At 43.2% G+C, this 21497-nt stretch overlaps 1 pseudogene across 1 annotated transcript; it reads right to left on the bottom strand.

The window, feature by feature from the left end:
* Nucleotides 1–13239: 13239 nt before the first annotated feature.
* LOC308236348 (dual specificity protein phosphatase 7-like) lies at nucleotides 13240–14457 on the bottom strand (annotated as a pseudogene). The gene has a single exon. The product of its transcript is annotated as a dual specificity protein phosphatase 7-like (transcript).
* Between the last annotated feature and the right edge of the window lie 7040 nt (nucleotides 14458–21497).

Below are 21497 nucleotides of genomic sequence, written 5' to 3'. Positions count from 1 at the left end.
CGATATTAATAACCTCCAATAAAGGTGACCACCAGAGAAAGGCAAATTAGGTGATAGAAGAGAAAGAAGAAGAGGAAAAAAGAAAGAAAGAAAAAAAAAAGAAAAAAGGAGTGTGAAAATGAAATTGGGAAAAGGGAAAGTAAAGAGCAAAAAAAAAAAAGTAAGAGAGACAAGAAATTGACTAAGAGAGAAAGGGGAACAGACTATATATATTGGGGATAAAACTCCAATAGAACAATCACTAATCCCAGCAAATGCCAGCAACAAGTGCCTGGGGATTAGTACACACTACAACACCAATTAATATGAAGTGAGGCAAGGGAAAGCTGAAGCACAAAACAAACAAAAAAATAAATAAAAGAAGAATAAGCAAAACAATCTCACAAAAAAAGCATAAAAATTGGATATAATCTACATTCAAGCAAACAACAACAAAAGGACAGAGATAAGGACAAGTTTATGGATAACTCAGACAGCGAAGGGAAAGGTGTATGTGGACTTGGAGCAGGGGATTGGAGATTAGATATGTAAGTAGGGTGAAATTTTAACAAGGGGTAAACAGAAAGAATAGGGAAAATCTAAAGCAGTAAAAGGGTAAGACAAACAGGACACTGAAAAGGGGGAGGTTAGGAAGAGAGTGATGGCCTAAAGGTAGAGTTGAGGTAGAGTAAAACGATGCTAAAGGAAAGATAAAAAATAGAATGTAGAACCCTAATCCCAAAATAAAATGAAGAGAAAATAAAATGACACTTTAAAAAAAAAAAAAAAAAGATAAAATAGCAGTAGTAATAATACGGATTGAAAATAAAAATGTAATCATTAAAAAGGTAAAATCAAGTGATGAAAAAAGAAAAAAAAGTTTCTTGATTAAAAGATGCAAAAAATGAAAATTTAAAAAAAATAAAAAAATAAAAAAAATAAAAGGTAAAAATAAAATGTGGAGTAGTGAAGGTCATTCACTTCCTCTGTTTTTCTGTTTGGCACGCCTGTTTCTCAGTCCAGGCAGTATTGCAGTTCCCTGCGATCCACTGCTCTTCGGTGTTGTAAGCCAGTCCTGATTTTAAGCAGGCGGTGTGTCTTAATTTCTCGTATTCCTTTATTTTTGATTACACAAGAGTCAATTTGTGATTCAGCCCCTGGGTGGCAGTGTTTCTGGATTGACTTCCGGGTCTATCTATGGCCTCTCTAGGCAGTGTTAGAGCCTTCTTTCCCTGTGGCACTCGCCAGGGGCCTGTGGGAGTGGGCTGCCTCAGAGCTGGCTCTCTGATGGTCACTCCCCGCTCCGATCCCCAGGTTCCAGAAAAACAACCTTCCCCTGCAGTCTCCCAGGGTGTCCCCAACTGGGTGATCCTATGTATTGGGCTTAGTAATCAGATGCAAGGATTTGAAGAGGAAAAAGCCCAAGTGTGCGTACTCTGGGACTCCGCGTAAGCCCAGGCACCCAGGGAGCGCACGGGCTGCGCGTAAGTCTGGACTGCCTGAAATTCTTAGGGTGTCCCTGCACTTCAGATCAAAATGGGTTGCTTTTTAGAGTGCCCTTCTCTTAGCAGCTCTGAGGACCCCTTTCCACAGTCACAGATCACGCCAGCCCCTACAGCCACGGATTTTTCTAGGCACAGACTTCCCTGGTCCTCCAGCTCCCGCAAAACGCGCGTTCCTCTCTCCCGCCGGGACCAGAGACCTCACCTTATCCCAGGCGAAATCTGACCTTTCCGTGGTGGAGTGTAGAGCTCCTCTGAACCCGTGTGCTTGCGCCAGTTGGGGAGCGTTGTTCTGGGGCTCGCAGCTGTTCCTGGGGTGCCGCCGTTGTGGATTCTCAGGCTTCAGATAAGCTCCACTTTCCGGATCAAGATGGCGCAGACTCCGCGTCCAAGCCCGCAGCTCCGGGAGGGGACCCAGCCGCAGTTCGTGCTGCCAGGTCAGGGGAACCCCGTTCAGCAGTCCCCCACCTCCTTCTGGAATTCAGCTGTCTCCCAACCAGCCAACAAACACTCCTTGCGCGACCCTCAGCTGTTCTTTCTTTCTGCTCCGGGACAAGGCTCGGAACACGTCTGTCTATTCCGCCGCCATTATTCCCTCCCCTGATTCGTGTTTCTAGTTTCTTGGGATATATTCCTAGAAGTGGGATCACTGGGTCAAATGGGAGTTCCGTTTTTAGTTTTTTGAGGAAACTCCATACTGTTCTCCACAGTGGCTGCACCAGTCTGCATTCCCACCAGCAGTGCATGAGGGTTCCTTTTTCTCCGCATCCTTGCCAGCACTTGTCGTTTGTTAATTTGTTGATGATTGCCATTCTGACAGGTGTGAGATGGTACGCATTGTTGTTTGATTTGCATCTCTTGGATAATTAGTGACTTTGAGCATGTTTTCATATGTCTCTTGGCCTTCCTTCTGTCTTCTTTCGAAAAGATTCTATTTAGGTCCATTGCCCATTTTTTTTATTGGATCATTTATCTTCCTTTTACAAAGTTGTATAAGTTCCCTGTAGATGTTGGAGATTAAACCTTTATCAGTGATTACATTTGCAAATATGTTCTCCCATGCAGTGGGCTTTCTTATTGTTTTGTTGATGGTTTCTTTTGCTGTGAAAAAGCTTTTTATTTTGATGTAGTCCCATTTGTTTATTTTTCTCTTTAGCTTCCATTGCCCTGGGAGCGGTATTGGTGAAGAAATTGCTTTGGCATATGTCTGAGATTTCTCTGCCTGTGGATTCCTCTAGTATTTTTATGGTTTCCCATCTTATGTTTAAGTCCTGTAACCATTTTGAGTTTATTTTTGTGTATGGTGTAAGTTGGTGGTCTAGTTTCATTTTTTTTTGCATGTATCTGTCCAATTTTCCCAACACCATTTATTGAAGAAACTGTCTTGACTCCATTGTATGTTCATGCCTCCTTTGTCAAATATTAATTGAGCATAGTGGTTTGGGTCGATATCTCGGTTCTCTATTCTATTTCATTGATCTATATGTCTGTTCTTGTGCCAGTACCAGGCAGTTTTGAGAACAGTGGCCTTGTAATACAGCTTGAAATCTGGTATTGAGATCCCACCTACTTTGTTGTGGCTATTCGGGGGTCTTTTTTTTTTTTTTTATTCCAGATGAATTTTTGGAGAATTCTTTCTAGGTCTGTGAAATATGCCATTGGCATTTTAATGGGGAGTGCATTGAATCTATAGATTGCTTTGGGTTGTATGGGCATTTTAATGATGTTGATTCTCCCAATCCATGAACATGGTATGTTCTTCTATCTGTTTACGTCTTCCTCTATCTCTTTTTTCAGTGTCCTGTAGTTTGCCATGTATAGGTCTTTTACCTCCTTAGTTAAGTTTATTCCTAGGTATCTTATTTTTTTTGGTGCGATGGTAAATGGGATTGCTTTTTGCAAATGGTAAGAACTCCTTTTTTTACTGCAGTGTAGTATTCTATTGTGTAGATGTACCACAGTTTTTTAATCCACTCATCTGCTGATGGGCACTTAGGCTGTTTCCAAATCTTAGCTATAGTGAATTGTGCTGCTATGAACATAGGGGTGCATATATCCTTTCTGATTCGTGTTTCTAGTTTCTTGGGATATATTCCTAGAAGTGGGATCACTGGGTCAAATGGGAGTTCCATTTTTAGTTTTTTGAGGAAACTCCATACTGTTCTCCACAGTGGCTGCACCAGTCTGCATTCCCACCAGCAGTGCACGAGGGTTCCTCTTTCTCTGCATCCTCACCAGCACTTGTCATTTGTTGATTTGTTGATAATAGCCATTCTGACAGGTGTGAGATGATACTGCATTGTTGTTTTGATTTGCATCTCTCTGATGATTAGTGATTTTGAGCAGGTTTTCATATGTCTCTTGGCCTTCCCTCTGTCTTCTTTCGAAAAGTATCTATTTAGATCAGTTGCCCATTTTTTGATTGGGTTGTTTAACTTCTTTTTGTTAAGCTGCATGAGTTCCCTGTAAATGTTGGAGATTAAACCCTTATCGTTGATATTATTGGCAAATATGTTCTCCCATGCAGTGGGCTTTCTTGTTGTTTTATTGATGGTCTCCTTTGCTGTGCAAAAGCTTTTTATTTTGATGTAGTTCCATTTGTTTATTTTCTCTTTAGTTTCCATTGCCCTAGGAGCAGTATCAGTGAAGAAAATGCTTCGGCATCAGAGATTTTTCTGGCAGTGGATTCTCTAGTATTTTTATGGTTTCTTGTCGTATATTTAAGTCCTTTATCCATTTTGAGTTTATTTTTGTGTATGGTGTAAGTTGGTGGTCTAGTTTCATTTTTTGCATGTATCTGTCCAATTTTCCCAACACCATTTATGGAAGAAACTGTCTTGACTCCATTGTATGTTCATGCCTCCTTTGTCAAATATTAATTGGGCATAGTGATTTGGGTCGATTTCTGGGTTCTCTATTCTATTCCATTGATCTATATGCCTGTTCTTGTGCCAGTACCAGGCCGTTTTAAGAACAGTGGCTTTGTAATACAGCTTGAAATCTGGTATTGAGATCCCACCTACTTTGTTCTTCTTTCTCAGAATTGCTGTGGCTATTCGGGGTCTCTTTTTATTCCAGATGAATTTTTGGAGAGTTCTTTCTAGGTCTGTGAAATATGCTGTTGGTATTTTAATGGGGAGTGCATTGAATCTATAGATTGCTTTGGGTAGTATGGACATTTTGATGATGTTGATTCTACCAATCCATGAACATGTTATGTTCTTCCATCTGTTTACGTCTTCCTCTATCTCTTTTTTCAGTGTCCTGTAGTTTTCCGTGTATAGGTCTTTTACCTCCTTAGTTAAGTTTATTCCTAGGTATCTTAATTTTTTTGGTGTGATGGTAAATGGGATTGCTTTTTTAGTCTCTCTTTCTGTAAGTTCACTATTGGTGTATAGAAATGCCATAGATTTCTTGGCTTTAATTTTGTATCCTGCTACTTTGCTGAATTCATTTATTAAGTCTATTAGTTTTTTGATGGAGTCTTTTTTTTAAAAAAATATATTTTATTGATATTTTACAGAAAGGAAGGGAGAGGGATAGAGAGCTAGAAACATCGATGAGAGAGAAACATCGATCAGCTGCCTCCTGCACACATCCCACTGGGGATGTGCCGCAACCAAGGTACATGCCCTTGAACGGAATCGAACCCGGGACCCTTCAGTCCGCAGGCCGATGCTCTATCCACTGAGCCAAACCGGTTTCGGCTCTTTTGTGTGTGTGTTTTTTTTTATGTACAATATCATGTCATCTGCAAATAAGGACAGCTTTACTTCTTCTTTTCCAATTTGGATGCCTTTTATTTCTTCTTCTTGTCTAATTGCCATGGCTAATACTTCCAGTACTATGTCGAACAGGAGTGGTGAGAGTGGGCATCCTTGTCTTGTTCCTGTTCTTAGGGGAAATGGTTTTAGTTTTTGTCCATTGAGTATGATGTTGGCTGTGGGTTTATCATATATAGCTTTTATTATGTTGAGGTATGATCCTTCTATTCCCACCTTGTTGAGAGTTTTTATCGAGAAAGGGTGTTGGATTTTGTCAATTGCTTTTTCTGTATCAATTGATATGACTATGTGATTTTTATCTCTCAATTTGTTTATGTGATGTATCACGTTTATTGATTTGCGGATATTGTACCATCCTTGCATTCCTGGGATAAACCCTACTTGGTCATGGTGTATGATCTTTCTGATGTACTGCTGGATCCGATTTGTTAGAATTTTGTTGAGGATTTTGGCATCTATGTTCATGAGGGATATTGGCCTATTAGTCTCTTTCATTGTGTTGTTTTTATCTCATTTTGGTATTATGGTGATGCTGGCTTCATAGAAGGAGCTTGGAAGTGTTCCTTCTTCTTGAATATTTTGGAACAGTCTGAGGAGCATAGGTTTTAGTTCTTCCTTGAATGTTTGGTAAAACTCCCCTGTGAAGCCGTCTGGCCCTGGGCTTTTGTTTGCTGGAAGCTTTTTGATGACTGCTTCAATTTCTTCCATAGTTATTGGCCTATTGAGATGTTTAGATTCTTCCTGATTGAGTTTTGGAAGGTTATATTTTTCTAGGAATATGTCCATTTCCTCCAGGTTGTCCAGTTTGTTGGAATAGAGTTGTTCATAGTATTTTTTAACAATCCTTTGTATTTCTGTGGGGTCTGTTGTTATTTCATCTCTTTCATTTCTGATTTTGTTTATTTGGGTCCTCTCTCTTTGCTTCTTGGTGAGCCTGGCTAGAGGTTCATCAATGTTGTTTATCCTTTTGAAGAACCAGCTCTTGGTTTTGTTGATCTTTTGTATTGTGGTGTTTTTTTTTTGGTGTCAATGTCTTTTATCTCTGCTCTGATCTCTATTATTTCCTTCCTTCTGCTTACACTGGGCTTTTCTTGTTGCTCTTTTTCTAACTCTTTGAGTTGTAGATTTAGGTAATTTATTACCATTGTTTCTTGTTTTTGCAGTAGACTTGTAGAGCTATGAACTTCCCTCTCAAGACTGTTTTCACTGTGTCCCATAGATTTTGGATTGTTGTGTTTTCATTGTTGTTTATTGCCATGATGTTTTTTTAATTCTTCTTTGATCTGTCTGGTAACCCAGTCATTGTTTAATAGTATGCTATTTAGTCTCCATGTGTTTGATTTTTTTGGATTGTTTTTATTGTAGTTGATTTCCCGTTTTATGCCACTGTGATCTGAGAAGATGCTTGATATGATTTCTGTCTTCTTGAACTTGAAGAGACTTTGCCTGTTTACCCAATATATGGTCTATCTTTGAAAATGACCCATATGCACTTGAGAAGAATGTATATTCTGTGGCTTTGGGGTGAAATGTTCTGAAGATGTCAATTAATTCCATCTGGTCTAGTGAGTCATGTAGGATTGATGTTTCTTTGCTGATTTTTGTTTAGAGGATTTGTCTGATAGTGGGGTATTAAATGGTGATAGTGGGGTATTAAAGTCTCCTACTATGATTGTATTGCTGTCAATCTCTCCCTTGATATCCTCCAGGAGTTTTTTTTATGTATTTGGGTGCTCCTGTATTGGGTGCGTATATGTTTACCAGAGTTATTTCTTCTTATTGGATTGCTCCCTTTAGTATTATGAAGTGGCCTTCCTTATCTCTTTTTATGTCCTTCACTTTGAGATCTAATTTGTCCAATATAAGTATTGCTACCTCAGCTTTTTTTCATTTCCATTCATCCAAAAAACCTCTTTTCATCCCTTCACCCTCAGTCTGTGTGCATCTTTTTTTCTGAGGTGGGTGTCTTGTAGACAGCAGATATATGGATCATGTTTTCTTATCCAATCCGTTACTCTATGTCTTTTGATTGGGGCATTTAATCCATTTACATTTAAATTTATTATTGATAGGTACTTGTTTGTCACCATTTTTATTCTTTACCCCTGTGTTCCTTCTTTGCTTCCTATTTCTTTTTTTTACAGCAGACCCTTTAGCATTTCTTGCATTGCTGGTTTGGTGGTAATAAATTCCCTTAGTCCTTTTTTGTCTGTGAAGCTCCTGATTTCACCCTCAATTTTGATTGATAGCCTTGTTGGGTACAGTATTCTTGGATTCAGACCCTTTCTTTGCATGACTTGGTATATTTCATTCCATTCCCTTCTGGCTTGATGTGTTTCTGTTGAGAAATCAGTTGCTAGTCTGATGGGACATCCTTTGTAGGTAACTTTCTGTCTCTCTCTGGCCACTTTTAAGATTCTTACTTTGTTGTTGGTGTTTGCCAATTTAATTATAATGTGCCTTGGCATCGGTCTTTTGGGGTTCATTTTGCTTCGGACTCTGTGAGCTTCTTGGATTTGTGTGGGTTTTTTTCTTCCCTATATCCGGGAAGTTTTCTGTCATTATTTTTTCAAACAGGTTTTCTATTCCTTGCTCAGTCCCTTCCTTCTGGCACCCCTGTTATGTAGATGTTGTTTTGTTTCGTATTGTCCTAAATTTCCCTTAGGCTCTCCTCCTGCTTTTCAATTTTTTTTTCTAGAAGCTGCTCTACTTGGGTATTTTTTCCTACCTTGTTTTCTAGCTCACTGATGCGGTCCTCTGCTTCTTCTAGTCTACTCTTGATGCTTTCTATTGAGTTCTTTACAGCAGTGATGTCATTTTTCATTTCTTCTTGGTTCTTCTTCATTTCCTCTTGGTTCTTACACATATTGTTGAATTTGTCTTCCATTGTTTTCATCCACCTTATGACCATTTCTCTGAATTCTTTCTCTGACTGGTTGCTTGCCTCCATTTCGTTTACTTTCTTTTCTGGTGATGCCTACTTTTCTTTCATATGTGGGCTGTTTCTTTGTCTCCCCATGATCTCTCTTCTCCGGGTGTCTGGTTATGTAGTTCTCTCTCTCCTGTGTTCATTTAAAGGCACAAAATACAACACAACAAGATACAATGCACAAGGCACTGAACACAATTGTATTCATGATATTAATAACCCCAAGTAAAGGTGACCACCAGAGAAAGGTAAATTAGAGGATAGGAGAGAAAGGAGGAGAGAAAAAAAAGGAGTGCAAGAATGAAATTGAGAAAAGGAAAAAAAATAAGAGAGAAAAGAGAGAGAATAAGAAAGAAGAGGGGAAAAAACTACATATATGGGGAGAAAACTCCAATAGAACAGCCACTAATCCCAACACATGCCAGCAACAAGTACCTGGAGATGAATGCAAACTACAAACAACAACTAATATCAAGTGAGGTGAGGGAAAACAGAAGCAAAAAACAAACAAAAACAAAACAAAAAAACAAAAAGAAAAAGCAAAGCAATCTCACAAACAAGCATAAAAAATTGATATAATCAACGATCAACCAAACAACAACAAAAGGACAGAGAGAGAAAAAATAAAATAATTTTGGATAGTGATGAAAGAGAAGAAAGAGGTGTGTATGGACTTGGAGCAGAGGATTGGAAATTAGCTATATAAGTAGGGTGAAATTTTAACAGAGTAAAAAGAAGAAATAGGGAAAATCTAAAGCAGGAATAGGGTAAGGGAAACAGGACAACAAAAGAGGAAAAGTGAGGAAGAGAGTGATGGCATAAAGTTAAAGTTGAGATAGAGTAAAATGATGCTAAAGGAAAGATGAAAATAGAATGTAGAACACTAATCCCTAAGTAAAATAAAGAGAAAATAAAATGACACTTTTTAAAAATAAAAGGTAAAATAGTAGTAGTAATAATACTGATTGAAAATAAAAATGTAATAATTAAAAAGGTAAAATCAAGTGAGGAAAAAAGAAAAAAAGTTAGTTTCTTAAGTAAAAGATGAAAAAATAAAAATAAAAATGTGCAGTAGTGAATGTCATTCATGTCCTCTACTGTTCTGTTTGGCATACCTGTTTCCTAGTCAGGACAGTATTGAAGTTCCCTGCATTCTACTGCTCCTCAGTGTTGTAAGCCAGTCCTGATTTTTAAGCAGGCAGTACATCTTTATTTCTTCTATTCCTTTATTTGTGTTTACATGAGAGTCAATTTGTGATTCAACCTCTGGGTGGCAGTGTTTCTGGATTGACCTCTGGGGCTATAGGTCTTCTCTAGCTAGTGTTTAGGTTTTGTTTTCCCTGTGGCACTTAATACCGGTTTGGGGGAGGGGGTTGCCCCAGAGCTGGTTCTCTGATGGTTTTTACACCCCCCCCCCCTCTGATCCCCAGGTTCCAAAAAAACAACTTTCCCCTGCATTCTCTTAGAGTGTCCCCAGTTGGGTGATCCTATGTATTGGGCTTAGTAATCAGAAGCAAGGATTTAAAGAGGAAAAAAAAAGAAAAGAAAAGAAAATCCAGAGTAAGTGTGCACGCAAGTCTGTGCAGTCTTTTTCCCCCTTGGTTCTAAGCAGCCGGCACTCTTAAAATTTTTAGGCTGTCCTTTTGCGCCCAGATCAAAATGGGTTGCTTTTTAGAGTTCCCTTCTATTAGCAGATCTGCGGATCCCCTTCCACATTCACGGGTCACGCCAGCCCCAAAAGCCACGGATTTTTCTAGGCACAGACTTCCCCAGGTCCTCCAGCTCCCGCGTGCACGTTTCTCTCTCCTGCGGGGACCACAGACCTCACCTTATCCCAGGCAAAATCTGACCTTTCCGTGAGGGAGTGTAGAGCAACTCAGTCCATGTGCTTGTGCCACTTGGAACCGGTGTTCTTGGGTTCGCAGCTGTTCAGTGGGAGCCATAGTTGTAGATTTCCCGGGCTTTTCAGGCTTCTGATAACATCCACTTTCCCCTTCAAGATGGCGCAGTTTCCGCATCCGAGTGGGTCGCTCTGGGAGGGAACCCAGCAGCAGTGGCAGCTCCATCCAGCAGTCCCCCACAGTCTCCTGGAGTATAGCTGTCCCTCAACTCATCAACAAACACTCCCCGTGTGACCACACACTCTCCCTTTGTTTTCTCACTCACACACTATCTTGCAGTCTGCCTTCCTGTCGGCAGCCATCTTTGAACTCGGAACTGAAAAAACTAGTCTTTTCTTATGGGTGAGTAGTATTCCATTTTATATATTTACCACTTCTTTATTCCATCATCCATCAAAGGACAATTTGATTGTTTTTATGTGTTTGCCACTATGAATAATTCTGCAATGAACATAGAGGAACATACATTTTTATGAATAAATGTTTTTAATTTTTTGGTAGATTTTTGGGTCATCTGGTAACTCTATTCATAATGTTTTGAAAAACCTCCATACCATTTTCCATAGTAGGTGTACTTATTTACATTCCCACCAGCAGTGACTGAGGGTTCCTTTTTCTCCACAACCTCTCCAACACCTCTTATTTCTTGTTTTGCTGATAATAGCCATTGCAACAGGTGTGAGGTGGTATTTCATTGTGATTTTGCTTTGCATTTCACTAATAACTAGTGAAATTGAGCATCTTTTCATGTATCTATTGGCCTTTTGTACGTCTTCTGGGGGAAGGGTTTGTTTAGGTCCTCTACCCATTTTTAAATCTGTTTGCTTTGTTGTTGTTGAGTTGTATGAGTTCTTTACATGTTTTGAATATTAGTCCCTCATTGGAGGTGTTTTTTACAAATATCTTCTACCATTTTGTTGGTTGCCTTTTTTTCCTTTTTCCGGCTGTGCAGAAGCTTTTTAGTTTGATTTAGTCCCATTTATTTATTTTTACTTTTAGTTCCTTTGACTTTGGGGGCAGATTTGTAAAATCCTCTCTAAGACCAAGGTCCATAAGTTTGTTTATTAATTTGAGAGAGAGAGAGAGAGAGAGAGAGAGAGAGAGAGAGAGAGAGAGAGAAAGAAAGAAAGAGAGAGAGCAAGAGCGAGAGAGATCAATTTGTTGTTACACTTATTTATGCCTCCATTGGTTGGTTTTTGCATGTGCCTTGACCGGGGATTGAACCTGCAACCTTGGTGTATAGGGACAACACACGCTAACCAACTGAGCTACTGGCCAGAGCCCAAGGTCCATAAGTTTTGTACCTATGTTTTCTTCTATGTATTTTTCTGTTTCAGGTTTTATATTTAGCTCTTCGATCCAATTTGAGTTCATTCTTGTGATTGATGACAGATAGCAATATAGTTTCATTCTTTTGCATTTGGCTTTCCAATTTTCTCAACAATATTTATGAAACAGGCTTTCTTTTCTCTGTTGTATGTTTTTATTTTAAAAGAAAAAAATAATATTTATTTGCAACATAAAAAAATAAATTGCTGGCTCGGGATATGTGTGTGTGTGTGTGTGTGTGTGTGCACATATATGTAGGGTCACAAATTTTCCTTCATAAGGTCATAAAGCAAAACTGGCCCCTCTCTTGGCATACTCTTGTTTACACAAATCTGCTGCATCTTTCTGGGTTTTTCTCTTTAAAAGTAAAAAAGAAAGAGAACCATGTACAACATGGAAGCTTTTTGTCAATTTCTCGACTGTGGCAAGATTTGAATCCGCTGCCTTGAAGAATCCCCGAAAACAAGCCCCGAGAGGTAAGATGCAGTGGGGCAGAGGGGCCACGATGCCGCCCGCTCCCCACCCTGGCCCCACGCAGTCCTGACACCCAGTAGAACTGAGGCTGGAGAAGGAACAAAACTGGAGAGGCTAACACGGAATCCGTGGCTTTGTTCTGTGGATACTGGGGGTGGGGCCGGAGGACAGAGCCCTGCACCCCTTTCACTGTCCACCCACCCTCGCCCCTCTGCCCCTGCCCCGGACGGAAATGGGATGGGTACGAGGTTCCTGGTCGCAGAAGGCATGGGCAAGATGAGCGCTGGGCAGGCTTCGCTGGACAAAGGGGCTGGGAGTGGCAGCAACAAAGCCACAGCCAGGGTGAGGGACAGACACTTGGGAGGCAGGGCAGGGCCCCCACCACCTAAGCTTCCCCCAGCCACTGGGCCAATACTGTTTCCAACAAACAGAGAGAAAGAGACAGAAGTAGTGGGTTGGTAGAGGAAAGGCCCGGGCCAGGCCCTCCCAGGGGCCGAGCCCAGAGGGCTAATGCTACTGCTTGCGTCCTGGCCCGCCCCCCTGCTTTCTTCCTCCCCTCCCCGAACCCCCCCGCCGGCAGGACAGCCACACAGCACACACGGCAGGGCCTCCTCCCCCGTCCAGCGGTTAGTCTGAGGGACCACCTGAGGGACTGGAGGGAGGGCAGAGAATGCAGAGACCACTGGCCCAGCCACATCGCGACGGGCAGCTGACACCAGACCAGCGCAGGGCCACGGGGGCGGGGCTGGGTTGGGGGGCGTGGGTGTGACGGGGCCCCCCCTTGGAGAAGGGCCCGCCGCAGAAACAGGCGTCACACATGTGCAAAATGCATTTGGTCAAGATCAACACGTCTTTTCCATTAAAAAAAAAAAAGAAAACAAAAAACCAATAACGGCATCTGGAACTAGAAAGGAAAACAAAACTGAGAACACTTCTCTCTCTCTCTCAGGATCAAGAAAGGGATGAAATACTGGTTTATACAATCCACTGCTGCATGTGGCCTGCAAATAACACTTTTCATTAAAAAAGAAAAGTCAAGAAGACGTGGCCTCACGGTGCCCCGGGGACTTGGGTTTCCTGCCAAAGTAAAAGCAAACTCGTCCGTGGAGTCTTCAAAAACCGCCGACTGGCTGGGCCATTCGCAGGAAGTGTCCTGCGGACAGGACGAGGCCCTCTGACTCCGCGGCCCTGAGTCTGAGGCAGGGCCGCTCCGGAGTCCTGCGCGGGGAGCGCTGCTGGGCTCTGTCCCCCGGATGGTGAGGGGCTCAGCACACGTCGGCCTGGCCTCCAGGTTCCTCGGGCTCCCTGGGGAGGCCGGCGCCTGCCCTCGGTGCCCGGGCTCACGTGGACTCCAGGGTGTTGAGGGGGACAGGTTGTGGTTGGTGGCGTGGAGAGGTAGAGCTGCTCGCTGGGCGTGTGGTCGCACGGGCTGCTCAGCCGCCGCGTCCGCTGGAAGTCCAGCCGCTGCCCATGAAGCTGAAGTTGGGTGAGATGTTGGACCTTTTCCTCTTGACAAAGTCGCAGGCGTTGTTGAGTGACAAGTTCATCTTCTGCATCAGGTAGGCCGCAGTGACGTCGCCGAGCGGCTGATGCCCGCCAGACAGTGCAGTGCCCCAGGACGCCACACTTCTTGGAGCGCCTCACCGATGAAGCTGATGGCCTGGGGGGAACTGGGAGAGGTTCTGCCTCCATTGGTCGGAGATGGGGCTCTGCTCGTAGGTGAACTCGCCGCAGTGCTCGAAGGCGGTGGGCAGGCTGGGCGTGACATTGATGCCGTACTTGACTTGCCGAGCACGTCCAGCTTGGTGGAGTCCTTGGCGCAGCTGAGGTAGAGGTAGGGCAGGATCTGGACGCGGAAGGCCGGTTGGCTGGACGGACAGGACTGCCGCCCGACTCGGTGGCACTGCTGGGCAGCTCTCGGTCCGACTCCCCGTCCCAGCAGTCGGAGCTGGTGCGCAGGCCCCCCAGGCTGGGCACGGAGGCGGGTGGCGAGCTGCTGGGCGGGGTCGAGCTGTCCACGTTGGTCTCGCAGGGCTCCGAGTCCTCTGTCTGGAACTTGTTGAAACCACCTTGGAGGTAGTAGGCCTGACAGCCGTCGTCGCGCAGCTTCTGCAGAAGCAGGCCGAGCACCGAGGCGGGCGCGCCGGGCTCCGGCTGCCACTTGGCCGTGGCGCCGTCGTAGAGCAGCACGGTGGCCGCCTTGCAGCGCGTGGCGAGGCGCTCCTTGTCCGCGTGCTTCGGGATGATGGAGCGGATGGGCAGGTTGCCCTTGCGCAGGCGGCGCAGCATAAGGCTGGGATGGCCAGGTTGATGGCCGTCTCTATGTGCGACGACAAGTCAGGCAGCAGCAGGGACACGCCGCCGCGCGCCTACAGCGCCCCCTGAAGCCACTTGGCGCTCTTGCACGGCATGGTCCCCATACCCGTCGCCGCGCCCGTCCCATTGCCCGCGCCAGACTCCGCCCCGGACTCCGACCCTGCCCCGGTGCCCCCCGCCTCTGCAGTCCCCGAGGCTGACAGGTGCGCCCGCGCTGGGGGGCCGCGGATTTGGTTTTTCATGGGGAGCACGGGTGTCCCGGGGCCGGGGCCGGTCAGCCCTGCCTAGGAATGGCGCCCTGGCCTTGCGGGCCCCAGCCTCGTCTCCCGGCGCCCACCTCCCGCCTAGCTCTGTTGTATGTTTTTGGCTTCTTTGTTGATAATTAGTTGCCCATATATATGTAGGTTATTTCCAGGCTCTCAACTCAGTCCCATTGGTCTGATTGTTTTCTGCCAAAACCATGCTGTTTTGATTATTGTTGGGTCTGTAGTATAATTTGAAGTCAGGGAGTGTGAAACCTCTTGTTTTATTCTTTTCTTCTCAGAATTGCTTCGGTCATTTGGGGTCTTTTGTGGTTCCATACAAATCTGATGATTTTTTTGGGTTCTATTTCTTTAAAAAATGCCATGGGGATTTCAATGAGGATTGCATTAAATTTGCATATTGCTTTGGGTTATGTGGCCATTTTAACTATGTTGATTCTTCAAATACATGAATATGAAATATCTTAATATTTTCCCTTTTCTTTGTGTCTTCTTCTTTTTGGTTTTAGAGAGAGAGGAAGGGAGAGAGAGGAAGGGGGCAGGGGGAGAGGGAAAGAGAGAGAGGTGAGAGTGAAACATGGATCAATTGCCTGCTAAATTTACCCTGAACAGGAATCGAACTTGCAACCTTGGTATGGTTTCTGACCAGGAATAAAACCCAAGACCTTTCAGAGTACAGGATAATGCTCCAACCCACTGAGCCACACTGGACAGGGCTCTTTGTGTCTTCTTAAATTTCTTTTAATAGTGTCTTATAGTTTTCACTATACGAGACCTTTTTAAAAAATGTTTTGTATTTTATTTTATTTTTTATTTTTATTTAATTTTTTTTATTGTTTGAAGTATTACAAATAGTAGTACATACGTCTCCTTTTTTTCCCCATTGACCTTCCCCCGGCCTCCCCTACCCCCCAGTACATGCCTTTACCTGCCCTCCCCCCCGCAGTGTCTTGTATCCATTGGTTATGCTTATATGCATTCTTACAAGTCCTTCAGTTGATCTCTTACAGCCCCCCCGCCCCCTGCAACCTCCCCTGCCTTTCCACTGTAGTTTGACAGTCTGTTCAATGCTTCTTTGCCTCTGTATCTATTTTTCCCCCATTTCTTTCCTTTAAAAAATCTTGCCTCTGCAGACTAGAAATAAACATATAATAACAAAAAATGTTTGAGTCCCAATTTCAATGTCCAACAGTTCTGAGTCCCCGTTTCAATGTCAAACAGTTCCTTAAGTGTACATGTCAGCAATGATATCTGGATGGTGGGCACATGGTGGCAATGCCGGTCCGACCCTCTCTGGTTTGGTCCTAGGCAACCTGCTGCGATGCACAGCTGCTGACCGCTAGCGTGGCAAGGCATCGTCAGAGTCTTCCATCTCTGGACTGTTTCTCTTCTTGTCTTCGTGGTTGGAGCAGACCTGTCAATTCCTCTCTGTTGCAGGAATCCACATGGTCTTGGAGTTGTTTTCTGAAAATATACAAACATATTCTCGACCAAAAGTTAATAAAGGAATCTTTTCTATATAATTGATTTGGGATCCTTTTTAATTTTGCCCAAACGATTTTCCTTTGTCTTATTTAGATACCATGTGTGTTTTTCATGGGTGTCTTGCTGTTAGCATTACAAATGAAAATTAATTTTGTAAAGTAAAAATTTTCTAGATGTAATTTACTTATAGGATATTTTTCCTTACATGGTATTACCCTACTATCCCCCCCCTTTTTTTTAAAAATATATTTTATTGATATTTTACAGAGAGGAAGGGAGAGGGATAGAGAGCTAGAAACATCGATGAGAGAGAAACATCGATCAGCTGCCTCCTGCACACCTCCCACTGGGGATGTGCTCGCAACCAAGGCACATGCCCTTGACCGGAATCGAAACCGGGACCCTTCAGTCCTCAGGCCGATGCTCTATCCACCGAGCCAAACCGGTTTCGGCTCCCCCCCTTTTTTTTGATTAATGGAGGCTTTTGTAAATTTTATAATGCAGTCTTGATAACTTTAAATTTTAATTTTTTGCACAAAAATGTGACTGCTTTAGGTTCATTGCATGTTCAGGAATTTTACCATGAGATGAACTACCAATAGAAATTTTAGTTACCACTTTAGAACAGCTTTTTGTCCAGTACAATTCAATTTTCTTGAATATTCACTTATTTCAATTAGCCTATTTAAATTAATCTGAAAACTTGATTATTATTTTACTGTCAAATTTAATACTCTACCAACAATCTTAGTTTACCCTGTAAATATTAGTGGAAAGGATTATTTGCATTCTTGAGTGGGCCCTGAGCATTCCTGGTGCTAGGCTGGATTTAGAAATAGGGCAGCTGCTGTCGGCCGAGTCTCTGTCTGTTACCTGGGTCCCAATCTGAGCTGGGCATGGGAAGCAAAGCAGCCATGGGGGCAGGAGACCTCCCTCAGACGTGGTGAGGGTTCAGGCCCCTGCAAGGTTGCGGGGGTGAGGGTCTGTGCCCCACCTCTGTTGACCCCCAAGTTCTCTCCTGATGGCCCCTCTGTGACTCTGCCTGTCTTAGGTTGTTCCTTCCCTGAGGAATCTTACCTGTCTCTGGCTAACCAGTCATCCTCCGGGGCCAAGCAGGGTGATGTGAGGTTCAGTTCTGTCTCCTTGGTAGCCTATGCCCCTGTGGCCTCCATGCCCAGCACCTGCCTTGGGATCCCCTGGCCTGCTGGCAGGGCCCCAGCACTGATCACATATCTCGGGGAACTCAGGTTTCTTCTCCAGGGAGGGCCCAGCTTACATGATTGGGCAAGAGACAGATCCATGGTACCAGCCACCACGAGGCTTCAAGCTCAGCATGAACAGAAAGCTCAGGCAACAGCTGAGGGCAATTGGATTGTGAGAAGAGGGTCCCTCTTGGCACAAAAGGCAAGAGGGTCCAATATAGAATGCTCAAGTGCCTTCCCAGTGCCTTAATTCCTTCTGAAAGGGATTAAATCCTTTCATGTCCTTTTTTAAAAATTGCTGCCAAACATTCAAAGAATTAGTTTGTAAGTTTGTTTGGGATAATTGTACAATATGCTGTTGTAAAATATCCTATCTAATAAAGAGGGAATATGCTAATTAACCATCACTCCGTCACAAAGATGGCTGCACCCACAGCTGAGGCCAAGTTCCCATAAGGAGCCTTAACGAGCAATCAGCAGGGACCTGAGGCTACACCTTTCCCTGCCCTGTGGGGCTTGACAGGGGACTTCAAGGTGCACTTCCTGCCCTGGTGCTGGGCTAGGGGACCTCAGGCTGCTCCCCCAGCCCCAGTGCCAGGCCAGGGGACCTCAGGCCACACCCCCCACCAAGTGGGGCTTGACAGGGGACCTCAAGGTGCACCTTCCGTGCTGGGTCGGGGGAACTCAGGCCTCACCCCCCCACCCAGGGGGGACCTGAGGCTGCACCCCCCTGCCGATGGGGCTTGACAGGGGACCTGAGGCTGCGCCTCCCCCCGCAACTGGCGGGGCTTGACAGGGGACCTCAGGCCATGCCCCCCACCCAGCGGGGCTTGACAGGGGATCTCAAGCCATCTCCCACACCTGGCGGGGCTTGACGGGGGACCTCAGGCCATGCCCCCTGTCCTGGCACCGGGCCAGGAAACCTGAGGCTACATTCCCTGCCCAGCGGGGCTTGACAAGGGTGGGACTAGCCAGGTCTGGATCTATCCCAATGAGGGGGTGGGGGGGTCACGGGTCTTACACAATTTTGAGGCACATGTGGGTGGGCAGGGACTTGACTCTGGGTCCTGAGGTGCACCCCAGACTCTGACAGGAGGAAGGTTTTCATATACATTTTACTAATTTTCTTTCATCTCTGACACTTCTATTACAGAGAAAGGGCAAATAGCAATATTAAATTATTTCCTCTAATTAATCCCCTTTTAATGTGCACGAATTTCGTGCACCGGGCCACTAGTCTAAAATTATAATGACATTGTAGAATAATATCATGTAAGGATATTCTTTGCTCTAGGCCAGTGTTCAGCAAACTCATTAGTCAACAGAGCCAAATATCAACAGTACAACGATTGAAATTTATTTTGAGAGCCAAATTTTTTAAACTTAAACTTTTTCTAACGCCACTTCTTCAAAATAGACTTGCCCAGGCCGTGGTATATTGTGGAAGAGCCACACTCAAGGGGCCAAAGAGCCGCATGTGGCTCGCGAGCTGCAGTTTGCCGACCACGGCTCTAGGCCATGGCAATTCAATTTCAAACTGGCTGTCAATTTCTTTTTGTAAATTTATATAAACTTTGTCAGGGAGGCATAAACACAAATTACTTACTTTAGTTCAAGAGGCCAAATATATTGACTTTCAATTACAATCCTTACGACTTTTGAAGGAAACTTCTCTTTCTTTCCTTCCAAAATAATTTTTGGGCTACAGAGAGTTTCATTTAAAAATCTTAGTCACATGAAACAATTTCTATTAAGGTTATGGTGACCACTAGTATGGATTAGATTTAATATTTTATTTTTATTTTATTTTATTGTTTTATAATTTAAAATTTTTTAAAAAAAATTTTTATTTTTTACATATGTGTCCTTATTCCCCCTAACTCCCCACCCCCCACTTATGCCCCACCCCCTTGTTGTCTGTGTCCATTGATTAGGCTCATATGCATGCACACAAGTCCCTTGGTTGATCTCTCCACCTTACCCCCACCCTCCCCTACCTTCCCTGAGGTATGACGGGCTGATTGATGTTTATCAGTCTCTGGATCTGTACTTGTTCATCAGTCTATGCCGTTCATTATATTCCACAAATGAGTGAGATCATGTGATATTTATCTTTCTCTGCCTGGCTTATTTCACTTAACATAATACTCTCCATCTCCATCCATGTTGTTGCAAATGGTAGGAACTCCTTCTTTTTTACCGCAGCATAGTATTCCATTGTGTAGATTTACCACAGTTTTTTCATCCACTCATCTGCTGATGGGCATTTAGGCTGTTTCCAATTCTTAGCTAAGGTGAATTGTGCTGCTATGAACATAGGGGTGCATATATCCTTTCTGATTCGTGTTTCTAGTTTCTTGGGCTATATTCCTAGAAGTGGGATCACTGGGTCAAATGGGAGTTCCATTTTTAGTTTTTTGAGGAAACTCCATACTGTTCTTCACAGTGGCTGCACCAATCTGCATTCCCACCAGCAGCAGTGCATGAGGGTTCCTTTTTCTCTGCATCCTCGCCAGCACTTGTCATTTGTTGATTTGTTGATAATAGCCCTTCTGACAGGTGTGAGATGGTACCGCATTGTTGTTTTGATTTGCATCTCTCTGATGATTAGTGACTTTGAGCAGGTTTTCATATGTCTCTTGGCCTTCCCTCTGTCTTCTTTCGAAAAGTGTCTATTTAGATCAGTTGCCCATTTTTTGATTGGGTTGTTTATCTTCTTTTTGTTAAGCTGCATGAGTTCCCTGTAAATGTTGGAGATTAAACTCTTATTGTAGATATCATTGGCAAATATGTTCTCCCATGCAGTGGGCTTTCTTATTGTTTTATTGATGGTCTCCTTTGCTGTGCAAAAGCTTTTTATTTTGATGTAGTCCCATTTGTTTATTTTTTCTTTAGTTTCCATTGCCCTAGGAGCAGTATCAGTGAAGAAATTTCTTCGGCATATGTCAGAGATTTTTCTGGCAGTGGATTCTCTAGTATTTTTAAGGTTTCCCGTCTTATGTTTAAGTCCTTTATCCATTTTGAGTTTATTTTTGTGTATGGTGTAAGATGGTGATCTAGCTTCATTTTTTTGCATGTATCTGTCCAATTTTCCCAACACCATTTATGGAAGAGACTGTCTTGACTCCATTGTATGTTCATGCCTCCTTTGTCAAATATTAATTGAGCATAGTGGTTTGGGTCGATTTCTGGGTTCTCTATTCTATTCCATTGATCTATATGTCTGTTCTTGTGCCAGTACCAGGCCGTTTTAAGAACAGTGGCTTTGTAATACAGCTTGAAATCTGGTATTGAGATCCCACCTACTTTGTTCTTCTTTCTCAGAATTGCTGTGGCTATTCGGGGTCTTTTTTTATTCCAGATGAATTTTTGGAGAGTTCTTTCTAGGTCTGTGAAATATGTCTTTGGTATTTTAATGGGAAGTGCATTGAATTTATAGATTGCCCTAGGTAGTATGGACATTTTGATGATGTTGATTCTACCAATCCATGAACATGGTATGTTCTTCCATCCGTTTATGTCTTCCTCTATCTCTTTTTTCAGTGTCATGTAGTTTTCCACGTATAGGTCATTTACCTCCTTAGTTAAGTTTATTCCTAGGTATCTTAATTTTTTTGGTGTGATGGTAAACAGGATTGCTTTTTTAGTCTCTCTTTCTGTAAGTTCATTATTGGTGTATAGAAATGCCATAGATTTCTTGGCATTAATTTTGTATCCTGCTACATTGCCGAATTCATTTATTAAGTCTAATAATTTTTTGATGGAGTCTTTAGGGTTTTCTATGTATAGTATCATGTCATCTGCCAATAAGGACAGTTTTACTTCTTTTCCAATTTGGATGCCTTTTATTTCTTTTTCTTGTCTGATCGCAATGGCTAGTACTTCCAGCACTATATTGAATAGGAGTGGTGAGAGTGGGCATCCCTGTCTTGTTCCTGTTCTTAGGGGAAATGGTTTTAGTTTTTGCCCATTGAGTATGATGTTGGCTGTGGGTTTGTCATATATGGCTTTTATTATGTTGAGGTATGATCCTTCTATTCCCACCTTGTTGAGAGTTTTTATCAAGAAAGGGTGTTGGATTTTGTCAAATGCTTTTTCTGCATCAATTGATATGACTATGTGATTTTTATCTCTCAGTTTGTTTATGTGATGTATCACGTTTATTGATTTGCAAATATTATACCATCCTTGCATCCCAAGGATAAATCATACTTGGTCATGGTGTATGATCTTTCTGATGTATTGCTGGATTCGATTTGCTAGAATTTTGTTGAGGATTTTGGCATCTATGTTCATGAGGGATATTGGCCTGTAATTCTCTTTCATTGTGTT

Source organism: Plecotus auritus (assembly GCF_963455305.1).
Source record: "Plecotus auritus genome assembly, chromosome: 10".
NCBI classification, from domain to species: Eukaryota; Metazoa; Chordata; class Mammalia; order Chiroptera; family Vespertilionidae; genus Plecotus; species Plecotus auritus.
This window is presented reverse-complemented; position numbering and strand designations above follow the sequence as displayed.